Source organism: Aotus nancymaae, unplaced genomic scaffold (assembly GCF_030222135.1).
Source record: "Aotus nancymaae isolate 86718 unplaced genomic scaffold, 86718_ANA_hifiasm-v0.15.2.pri h1tg000008l, whole genome shotgun sequence".
Taxonomy (NCBI): domain Eukaryota; kingdom Metazoa; phylum Chordata; class Mammalia; order Primates; family Aotidae; genus Aotus; species Aotus nancymaae.
In genome coordinates, this window is record NW_026988419.1 from 40,252,981 (window position 1) to 40,265,749 (window position 12,769).

The 12,769-nt window shown below is 33.0% G+C and overlaps 1 long non-coding RNA gene across 1 annotated transcript; it reads right to left on the reverse strand.

Moving 5' to 3' along the window:
* Nucleotides 1–8,975: 8,975 nt before the first annotated feature.
* Nucleotides 8,976–12,200, reverse strand: LOC135273616 (uncharacterized). The gene is made up of 3 exons (XR_010341364.1): nucleotides 12,072–12,200; nucleotides 10,451–10,534; nucleotides 8,976–9,199 (listed from the first exon to the last, which is right to left on the reverse strand). It is a non-coding gene; the product is annotated as an uncharacterized LOC135273616 (long non-coding RNA).
* Between the last annotated feature and the right edge of the window lie 569 nt (nucleotides 12,201–12,769).

The following is a 12,769-nucleotide window of genomic DNA, read 5'->3' on the forward strand; positions in this document are numbered from 1 at the left end:
TTGTTTATAATAGAATTGCAACTTATTTGGGTAAAAATTTACCCAATAATTTACCCAAAATTTTGCCCCAATTTTTATTTGCCCTATTCTATTTTTAGAGCCTATAATTTTAATATATTTAGCTGAATCTTCTTTGTCATTTAAAGCTCCCAATGAAGTCCACTGTAACACAGATATTGTGTGGGGATTTGCCATCTACGATGGACCAGATAAGCATAATCAATAGTTTTAAATTTGAATGTTACTCTTCTTCTTTCCATCCTTTCTTCTGGTTATTTTTTTCTGATGAGAAAGCTGAGCTATATAAAATAATATATTTATTTTGCTCTAAATCTATCTATTATCCCTCTTTTCTAGTGTAAAACTAGACATATGACTATCCAGCTATTAGAGATACAGAGTGCTGTGCAAGACTGAGTCCTTGTCCTCATGAATATTATTGTCAAGGGGAAGATTGACTACCTGATCCAAAGATTATTATTAAATATGACAGTCAAAATAGCAAAAAAGAAAAATGGCAAAAGTAAGTGTCATCTATGAAGAGAGAACACGATGATATATCCCTAAACAAATCTGTTTAGATTATGTGCTACTCTTTCATAATTTCCACTTTTATCTTACAATAAACTCCCATATCTTAATAATGCTGAATGTCTTTAATTTTTTCAAACTGAAAAAATATAATTTAGAGACTAACTCTTTTTATGAAACAGTAAAAAATATTAACATGAAATATTAGTGTTAATGCTTGATTTGTTACGGAGCATAGGTTGTGTATGTAGATTATAGTAAGAAACAGTTCAAATAAGATGTTGTTATAGTTATCCTGGTGTGAGAAATGACACGTTAGAGTGTCAGCAGAGGAAGTAGAGGGAATAGAAACTCTAGGCTTGACTGATGTATCCATTCATAGGTCAAGAGCCCTGATTATTTTTAGACACGATTTTAGACACTCTTAATAGTCATGATTATTAGGGACAAGATGCCTAATGCTGACAGCTAATGCAGAACAATCTTCAATTTAAACAAGGGAACTTTTTGTAAAATGATGATGCATGTTTTTGAATTTCCCTCTTGATATTCTTGAAACCAACACAATGTTGCAGAAATTTACCAAATCAACTATCATAAAGAGACTTAAGCTTTGTTTGTTCTCCAGTTTACAACTAGCTTTGTACTGAGTATCCCTCATTCTCCTCTTTATAGGAATTCCACTTTTTGTGTGTGAATCCCTAGTCTATATATTTCTGTTAGGACTGTAAAATATAGTACCTTACTGCCCAATATAGTATGGGCATGTGACCTAATAATTGTTGATTATTTTTGAAAAATCTTGTTGCCAGCAAAATTTGGCCAAAATGTTAGGTGTCTAATACAAGGCGAGACTACTAGAATATGTTTTGTTTTGTTTTTTTTCCTAGTCTTGATCTTGTCACCCAGGCTGGAGTACAATGGCCTGGTCTCGGCTCACTGCAACCTTCTCCTCCCATGTTCAAGCGATTCTCCTGCCTCACCCTCTCAAGTAGCTGGGATTATAGGCATGAGCCATGGTGCCCGCTATTTTTTTTTTTTTTTTTTTTTTTTGTATTTTTAGTAGAGATAGGTTTTTACCATGTTGGCCAGGCTGGTGTGGAACTCCTGATCTCAGATGATCCACCCGCCTAGGCCCCCCAAAGTGTTGGGATCACAGACTTGAGCTACTGTGCCCGGCCAAGATTTTAAAACCAGAGGGAATGCTTCCTCTTTAAGTAATCTTTTAGATTTCTTATATTTTCAGTCCACTGTTTGTCACTCTCCTCCAATGCTTAGAGACTCCCTCAAGGGAGGGTAAGGGAGAAGGAAAACAAAACAGCAACAGAGTGAAGAATGCAGCAAGTTGAGTGAATATACTGTGCTAACAGAAGACAGCAAGGAAACCTCCCTTCAACCTCTGTAATTCCATCACCAACCTGACCAATCAGCACTCCCCACTTTCCAGCCTCTTACTCACAAAATTATCTTTAAAAACTCTGATTCCAAAATGCTCAGGGAGACTGACTTGAGTAGTAGAAAAACTCTGGTTTCCTCCACAGCTGGCTCTGAGTGAATTCATTTTTCTCCATTGCAATTCCCCTGTCATGATAAATTGTCTTTGTCTGGGTAGTGGACAAGGTGAACTCAATGGGAAGTTACAATCACTCCCAGATATACATTTGAACTATTCTGGAGGAAGCTGAGGGATTGCCTAGGAGACGTCATCTGTGTGAGAGGACAATCTTTCCTCACAATAAAGTTCTACCCCTCACTTTCCCACTCACCTCCCCAGAGCTTCGAGGAATTTTGTCCTAGGGTCATTGTTTTGTTGTTGTTGTTGTTGTTTGTTTGTTTGAGCTCATTTATTTCCCCAGTAAATAATTTACTACCTCTCACAATTTCATACCCCTCCCATTTCCTCCTTCCCTATGAAGAAGGTATTTATACCTCAACTATCTGGCCCCATTTTAAGTTTCATATTTGAGCCACTCACATATCCATATTCATGTTTAAAAATTTGTTATATTTTTTATTGTATTCATCTGTCTACTTGCAGTCATTTCAGTGATCTTTAGTGGATATAGAGAAAGCTTTCACTCTACCACTGATAACTTATCAATGAAAGAGGTGCATGCAGGATACAATGAATGCAAAGAATTCATCTCCTGAAGCAGGAACTGTCAAGGACATGGTTTCTCCTCCTCTAGTGCGTCCAGAGAAATTGCGACTGCCCTAAGACCTTGACTTTAGCCCAGGGAAACTGATTGCAGAATTCTGGCCTTCAGAAATATAAGAGGAACATTTTGTGTTTTAGGTCACCAAGTTTGTGGTAATTTTGTTACAGCAGCCATAGGGAACAAGTGCAATATACATATATTAATATACTTATTTAGATTTAGTAGCAGAATTATGCTAAATTTGGGTAAATTAGAATGCTTCTCTTTACTTTTTGTACTTATGAAACGTTTTGCTTTTTAATGATTTAGGGATTTGCTATTACTTGAAGTTTGTGCTATACCTTTAGAATTTTATTGAATAAAGAATGTTAAATTTGTAAGTTTTCTGCCAACATAAACTCTCTGAATATGCTATGATGAATGTCACAATCATGCACTTGTACAGGTCTGACTCTGATTTTCCATTGTTATATATCAATCTCTTGTGAAACCTCAACTCTGAGAACCAACCGGTCAACATTCCTGTCTAGAATTCTGGAGAATAATCACTTGCATTAAATTATATTCATATTCTTTTAGTGAAAGAAATAAAATGATTCCTTACGAGTTTTTATGTATAAATTCTGAAGTGCAATTACATAGACCAGAAATAGATGAAGAGGTCAGGTAGTTATAAGCTAATGAGAAATAAATTGCTATAATCAGTGACCTAACATTGCCTGAAGGATTTCTTTCTACAGTAATGGATTCAGTTGGCAAGTGTCTCAATGTTGCTGTTTGAAAGTCTTGTTTGGCATTTGTAATATTATTCTAAAGCTTGATTACATCATGGACAAGTTAATCCATTACAAAGTACTTGCCTGAAGTGATTTGATTTTAATGTTTCATAAGTAGCCAGCTGTATGGGACTAGAAGAATAATTGGCTTACTCCCTACCAGTGAGATGACTTTTCTTTTATTACTGTAAATTAGTTTTTGCTCTGGATTTGGGGCAATATCTTATCATATTTTTGTTTTCTTTTTTTTCTCTGCTTTCATAAAAATGATTATAGTTTTAAAATCTACCAATTAAACCCATTCCTGACAATTATTTATTATTTTACTTCAAAACTTAAACATTGTTATCTCAGATCAAGGAGGTGTTTTCTATTTGCTGAAATTTTTAGTCAGTCATCTTAAATTCTTCCTTTGGGCCTGTGAGTAATAAAAACTAATAACACCTTTCTGAATTAAAATTAAAACCCAAACAAAACTGTGATGAGGAGCTTATTGCAGGTAATCATATGAAATGATTCCATTATAAGAGAAATTGTTTATATCATACATTTCCACCTTTTATTCATGTATTTTCTAGTCATCTTGGATGAGTCATATGACCATATCTGTTCAATGAGTAGAAAATTTGTTGGTGTGGCTCATTCTTGGTTTCTCTTGCTGTGCCCTGGTGCCAATGTTTTTGATAGCAATTGATCCGTCAATCTGAGTATGTTAGAGAGATGTAGGGCAGACTCTCAAGACTAACTGCAGTCAGTATGTAGCCTGACTGATAAACACACTTTCTTTCCAGTGGAGTTCAATTCTCTTCTTGCAGCTCATTATGTATATGGAACAGGGCACACTGCATAAAAGAAAGCCATCAGGAAATGCACAAATCCAAAATCAGAAAAAAGCCCAGGGTCATGTATGAGATGTCTACAAAATATCCTGTTTCTTCAAAACCAGAAAGCCGCACAGCTGAAATGTAGTAAATTCTTCTACTGAAATTATTTTAAGGACTTATATGAAGAACATCTTAGAATTTCCACATACAAAAAACTTCAAGCTCAGTTTGGAGGATGAGGACAAAGAACAGGTAGGTTACTTGGAAGAGAAACCTGTGTACACAGGCACAGATACCTCATTATATCATTATCTTTGGATCTCTCAGCCTAATTCTTATATCAAAAAAAAAAAAATGATGAAAAAACACATCTACATGATTAAATAATTTGAATAATGCAGGAAAGCTAAGGGTTTTCTATAAGGTTAATAATACCTATCATCTGCATTTATGATCATACTTATGTAGATGTTTAACATATAAAATAAACAGGATTAGTGACTTATTTCATTTCATTTTAAATGTTTTAGTGGGAAACCCTTAGATTGTTGGAGGAAGATAAAAGTTAAATAAGAAAATTCTGACAATTATGGTAATTTGTGCCACATGGAAGACAAAAATTCCTCACTCTTCACTATTCTCCATGTGAAAAAGGCAAAACAAAATCTGTAATTCTTTTATCAAACAATCATTTCTTTAGGGCTTTTTTAAATGCAGAATAAGAATGTAATTTCAGTTAAAATTAGTCCTTGTCTTTTCAGCCGGAGATCTGAAAGGAGGAAAAAAAAATCTCTATGTCAAAGGCAAGTAACTAGCCCTAGAGAAAAATTCTGGGTGACCTGATCTGAGTCCTGTGCCAACCGCTTGATAAATAAATATGATTCATGATTGAGCAACCTCAGTGAGGTCCCCAACACTATAAAATAGAAGTAATCCGGTGTGTTTATAGCATTCTCCCCAGACTATTCTCTCTATACATGCTGAAAGGAAAGGGGAAGTTTTGTAGCATAAACTGAGAGATGAAACGTTGAAAAGCATGAAAAGTAATGTATCTCATCACATGCACTTTTAGTTTGCTCTTATTAGTATTTATTTTGCTTTACTTGTTTTAGACAAGAATTTAAAAAGCTATATTTTAACTAACTGGTGAGGGTAAAAAGATAGTAAGCTTTTAAAAAGCAATTTTTTGTTATTAATGCTCATAAATGTTGAAATTATTAATGCTTACAAATACTTAAAACAGAAAAAAGTTGATAATATAGCAGCAAAAATTAATCCAATAAGTTTATAATTAAACCAGTTTTTAGGAGATTATGTTTTAACAATATTTATTTGCATCCATTTTCAACATTTTGGCTTGTTTTACTGTTTGTCTAATATTTACTATATTTAAAGTTTAACTTTACAGTGGAATTTTTTTCAATTTCAACTTGATTATCTAGGTTGGCTTATTTCTTAGTTCTACTGCTTATTACTGTAAACCATGGTGTTACTTTTTCAATGTTTTATGAGTAGAATCGTATTATATTTCCTGTGGTCTATTTTTTATATGTGTTAACCATTTTCTTCACTAAATTCAAGAAAAAAAAAAAAACCCAAAGCTTTACAGGTGCTATTTAAGCCTATTTACAGAATTTTGGTTTCATTTTGTAGCCTTTGCAGGATGTAGATTGAGTTAGGGCTTTACATACAGCAAAAAGATTATGTATAATTAAGTTAATAATTTACATAGTAAACTAATATGAAATTATATTTTTAAAGTTAGAAATTACTGAGCAAATTTCAACAAACTTTATAAAGAAATGATATTGCTGCCTCTGTTTAAAATACAGAGTTTATGTTTTTCACAGTCACGCTGCTATGGTTTGAATGTGCCCCCTAATTCATATTTTAGAAACTTAATCCTCAATGGAACAGTATTGGGAAGTGGGGCCCAATAAGAAGTTTTTAGGTCATAAAGACTCTGCCTCATAAGTAGATTAATGTCATTATCATGGGAGTTGGTAACTTATTGCAAGAGCATTAAGTTATAAAACAGAGCCTGGCCTCTTGTACTTCTATTTTTCACATGCACTTGCCCTTCTATCCTTCTGCCGTGAGATTTCCTTTGCCAGATTCCATGCTCTTGGACTTCCCATCCTCTAAAACTGTGAGCCATTTAAAGTTATACTCTTTTTTTGACACAGAGTCTCATTTTGTCTCCCTGGCTGGAGTGCAGTCAATTATAGCTCACTGCAACTTCAGTCTCCTGGGCTCAAGCAATCCTCATAGCCCAGACTCCCAAGTATGAGGGACTAAAGGTGTGCATCAGCATTCTTTGCTATTTTTTAAAAAAAAATATTTTTATTAGAGACAGAGTTTCTCTATGTTGCCCAGTCTGGTCTCAAATATCTGAGCTCAAGCAATCTTCCCTCTTAGGCTTCCCGAATTCCTAAGATTACATGTATGAACCATCACACTCAGCCATATTATTTAATTATCCCGTTTGGGGCACTCTGTTATAACAGCAGAAAATAGACTAGGACACAAGTCAACCCAATATATTTAATACTTTTTATAGCTAACATATTTAATATTAAACCCTGAGATTCCTTTAAACTTCAAAACTACAATCATACCAGCTTTTATTAGATTATTTTTGCAATATATATATATATATATATAAGTTAAAAATTAATTTATATGGCCAGAGTGTTTACAAAGAATGGTTACTAATTGTTTGAGATCATAGCAACTTGAAATAGGAAATATATTGCTAATAGTTTTTATTATTATTAAAGAAAGTGTATTTAAAGGAAGTCTTCTGTGCCCTGAAAAGTAAAACAAGTTACAATAAATAGCATTTTAGGTATAATCTTTGACAAGCAATTTTTTAAAAAAGAAGTTATTAGGTAAAATAAAGATGTCAGGGGCAGTTATTCTAAAATACAATTCTATTACAACAAGTGCTTCTAAGAAGAAATATCAAAGCTGTAGCAACAAACATATTTAGATTTACAGTCAGAATAATTGCAGAAACAAAGTTAAAACACTCTTTCAATAATTGACATTAGTAAGGAATTTCACCATATGGGTATTTTTGAAAATAAGGCATCCCAATTTTGTGTATATATTTTTAAATGTGTGTGCATATGTGCACACAAGTATATAAATTTATATCTATATATATATGCACACACATATACAACACACATAATAGACAAGCACTTAAAATAAGTGGATGAAATGAAGTAACCGATACTTCAATAGATCATGAAATTTATACATTTATGTCCAATTCTGTCATTTCACAATTCTTCATAACCCAAAGGACATGTATTTAACCAGAGAGTCTGAAATGTAAATGAATTTCTGACAGCGTTAGATCAAAGAGGAAGGGAAGGATAGAAAACTTGTACAGCAAGTCTCCAAGGAAAAAGTCAGAATTATATAAACAGCTTAAGTAAAATATTTCCACATCACAAATTATGCAAAATTTTTCCTTGACAGGAGAATCCAGAGGTAGCCTTAAGCCAAGGCAGTAAATTGATTAAGAGACTTGTTAAATGGACTAACACATTTGACATTATGATGTCCTGCTTAGTACCCATGGCAAATCTCCATGATAAAGTGTGGGCTAAAAGATGTTACCATCAAAAGGATTTGGGATTCTTAGATGGACCCAGGAGACAGGATCCTCAAATGCTTATTTGAATTACTTACTGACTGGTAATTCAGAAGAAGCAAGTTAATAATTATATTAGTTAAAAGACCAAATTGGAGATGGTTGACTAAAATTCATTTAAAAAGCAATCAACTTACAAGTCTATTTTTGAAACCCTAGTCATTAAAAGAAGGATGAAAGGAATTCACAATTCAATCATATTTTAAAAATGTGGTATGTAATATGTGAAATTCATTAAAAAAGAATAAAAGATATAGTTCCTTTAAGTATACTATAATAATATCTAAAAATATTTACCCTGTTGAAGAATATTTGAATTATTTCTGAAAAATATAAATTCTAGATATGAACTAAAATAGAAACAATAAAAATTATAAAAGTAAACATATAAACATTCTAACAATCCCAATTAATATGGATACTGTGTCTTACATGTCCACATAAATACATGTAAATCACTACATATAGGAAGTCTCATTTATGTGATACAGTATAAAGAAATCTAGTTTAAAATCTGAAGTTTTTCACACATAGTGTAATAAAACTCCTTATTTATGTTTTGTTTTCCATAATCAACATGATGGAAGTGATGTTTCATGTCTGATTGCCACTAAAAATGGTACCTCTTTCTAAAATACGTTAAATTCAATGTATAGTTTGTAAGAATGCTGTGAAATTAAATAACAAAATGGAACGGAAGGGAATATGGTTTAGTAACAAGTAACTAAATTATTTTGATTAAGTTGAAGTAATAACTAAAAGAAATATCCAGAGACAAAAGAGTGGGTCCTATTTCAAGTGCCGTGCTAAGTTCCAGGTTTCAAGGTGGCTCCAGGGGCACAGACTGCAGTCCTCATCCATTGTGACAAACACGGAAGTCAATGAAAATAATAATATGTAAAAATCCTTAATTTTTGGTCCAAGTATCCATTCACTCCCACACCAGAAAGATTCTTAGAAGCCCAAGCATAGTATGGAACTCCAGAAGATCTGAAAGTAGGCAGGGTAGAATGAGGTAGCTTTGAGGATGAGAATCAAAGCCCATGAAGGAAACCACTGCCAAAGATGGGTTCGGTATATCCAGAGCTGCCCTTCTGAGGTGGCAGGAACTGATAGCAGTAGAGGCTGAGAGGCAGCAGGCAGAAGATTCCTGGGAAAGGCAGGATGGGGCTCGTATCCGCTGACTTTTCCTGAGGCCTGGTAACTCCCAAAGGAGACCCTGTTGCAGTCATCAGCAATGCCCACCTGATGGGCAATACCAAGGAGAATGGCAGAAATGACAAAAATTCATAGAAGACAAAGTAGCGTAAAGGAAAATATCATATATTTAATGCTGATGTAAAGACAAGGCAACAATACATAAAACTATAATTTCAATACAATCAAATACAACATATTAATATAAAAAAATCAAATGTGATAAAATTATGAAGAAAATCAAAACACAAACTCATACCCATACTGAGAAATTTTAATATGATTTCTCTCAAAGAAAAGCAGATAAGCAGTAGTACTTTGGGCAACTTAATAACAATGATTAACAAATTCAATCTAATCTATTAATTTAGTCATTCACAAAAATATTGACTGGTATACCATAAATACTATGGTATACCAGATGGTAATGTGGCACTGGGGAGAGAGCAAAGAACAAGATAAAGACCCAGCTTTATTATGTGAATTGTATAATGGTAAACCAACGTCCAAAACACTGACAAAATGGCAAAGGTTTGAAAATAATAATACAAAACAATGCACTTCTGAATAACCTAGGTGCAGTGATGCCGATGAAGGCAAGTGCAGAATACGTCAAGGACACAGTAACTGGAGGATGGACAGTCCCTGTAGGCTTAGCAAAATTTTTCTTTTTTCCTTTTTTATATTTCAGTTTTTTAAATATTTTAAATTTGGAAAGCCAATCCTTTTGAACTCTAATGCATTTGCACTCTTTGCCTATAATTGTTTTCTACATGCTTCTTTCTTCCTTTTTCTTTGCCTTCCTAAGTCTTTGTTTTGCCACGGATGTGTGTGGGGGAGTGGGAGAGAGAGAAGAGCAGAGGAAAGAGAGATAGATCATGGAATCAGAAGTTTAGGGCACATTTTTTACAAAAAAAAAAAAAATTATGAATGAAATAATCTATGTTTCTTGCTATTCAATCTTTATGAAAAGTCTCAGTTATGATACAGATTAAGAAGTTTACACATAAGAAGTCAGCCTAAAATACTTTGTTTATTCAAATAGGATGTAGTAATTTGCCCCTCTTTGTGAGACTAAGAATGATGAACAATATAGAATATTTGTAATAGCGTGAACTAAGAGAAATTGCCTTGTTAGATGACTAAGACATTTGGGTAAAACTTTAACCACCATGTCATGTGTATAACTATGCAACAATCCTGCACGATCTGCACATGTACGCCAGAACTTTAAGTATAATAATAATAATAATAATAAAGATCTAATGAAGATTACATTTCCTAAGTTCTATCACTTACCATGAGTTACAGATGTGTTTTGTCTTCCTGGTGATCAATATGTCATAAAGATGCTGTTTGTCAGTTTCTCTTACTACAGGTTGACTATAAGATAAACATTTGTGTATGAGACTTTAATCATAATATATATATTAACTTTAAAATTTGTAAATTGTTTACATTAGATAAAAATGTTATTCAGCCAGATATCCAGTTCTCCCCTCTCTAGGTACATACAGCATTTGCACAGTTTTAACTCCATTAGAGTAAGATAGTATAATATGTGTCACTATGAGAACAAGCATTTCATTCTGGTAGAATCATGTCCAGAATTCTCCTGCTGCAGGCTCAAAGAAAACCATCACTGATGTGGAAGGGAGTATCTGTCATTCCATGGTAGCTAGCCACCCTGAACTGTCCCGTGGAACAGTAACTGTCTTTATAAAAGCAATAAATACACTTGTTTTAAACCACTGAGTTCTGAAGTTGTCATGATAGCTTAACTATCTGTCTTGATTTATGGAATAATTTATAGAATTTCATAAAGTTATAAAAATATTTATTGTTGGAAAGAATGTTAAAGAAATATGCATACTGCTATTCTCAGAAGTTATAGATGATCTCTCTAGATGATCTATCATGGTTTAAAAATTGTGTCTCCTTTGTTTCCTATGTTCTTTCAATATAAACTTTGCTTTAAAACTTCTGAACAGGGATTAGAAAATTAGGAGTTCAGAGTAGTGGTCACTTATGCTTTTACTGGAATTTAAAATAAAGTTACCCCTGGATGTACATGATCTAAACACAATATAGAATTTGGTAACTTCTACAAGAGGTAAATTCGAAGATACAGACACATGTATTTATAAATTCTTCATTTTCAGTCTAACAATGTACCTTAACATATTTTTCCTCCATTTTTTAATCATATTGTTAAAACTAAAGGAATGGACATTAGTAATAGAAATACTAAGTAGAGATTCTTGGGAAGAAAAAGACTTCCTGAAAAGGAAGTTTCTTCACGACGTTTGCGTCATGTACCCCTTTTGGGGACATTGGAAGCCTTAAGACCCTCCTTCAGAATAATGTTTTTTAAATGCTTATAATTAAATTCAGGTAATTTTAAAGACAACCGATTATATTGAAATATAATCACCAAAATTTTAAAAGCAAATTTGTAATATGATATCTGTCTTTATTAACACAATGACAACAACTATTTCATGAATAATAATCTTGTAATTTGAAAGTAGTAATTTTGATAAACGTTTTTTTAAAAATATATACCCCAACTGTATGTCATATAAAAATATCCATTTTTTTCTATTAGTGAAAAAAGAAAAGTGTTGCAAATACTACTGTATTTTTGTTTAAACATATACATAAATGAAATGTAATTTTTAAAGGGAATTTAGAAAATATAAAATATAATTTTTTTGCTCTATTTATTTATCTACATGTATCAAAGCACTCCAAAACTTAGTGGCTTCAAAACTGTTTTACATTTTATCCCTCATAGTTCTTTGGTTGACAAGATTGAGCAAATCTTCACTTGACATGCCTCATTTAATCAGATATCAGATGGGGGTGTGATTTCCTGAAGGCTCTGTGGGGGCTAAGTAGGAATAGTTGCTTGAGTTACCTGTTACTCAGCTTTACTTCTCCTCTCATGGTGGCTGCATTCCAAAAGGGAGCCCTTCAAGATCAGCTTCAGCATCCTAGGCAAAAGCTGCAAGTCCTCTTACAATCTAGCTTCAGGAGACTCAATGTCGTTTACACCATAATCTATTGGTCAAGCAAATCACTAAATCTTTGACAGAGTGAGAAAAGGAGAATTAAGCTCCGTGTCTCAATGGAAGAAACTTTAAAATATTTATGGCCACATTACACAATTCAAGTTCACAGACACCTTGAATTATACTTGTGGACCATGAGCTTAAGAACACCTGATACAAAGGTGGATGTAATACTCTAAAATTATACTGAGAAAACTATTTCACATTTTAAAGTTTTCAAATTGTCAGTAAGAAGGAAAGATTAAAAAATTTAAAAATGTAAAGGAGATACAATTACAAATTACATTAAGAATTATAAATAAGGAATGTGTTGATGGAAGGTGACGTTTGGAAGTAAAAGCATTCTCTATTTTTAGTCGTACTGTTTTGACAGAGCACTGGACAAATGAGGGAACTTGAATTTAAAGAAGAGAAATATGTGGTTAACAACCGCTATCCACAACTGGAAAATAACTATTTAAAATAAAAAGAGAAAAAAAAATTGCACCATCACTAAACCAGACAAGAAAGGAGAGAAAGATAGAATGAAATAATATAAAGTAAA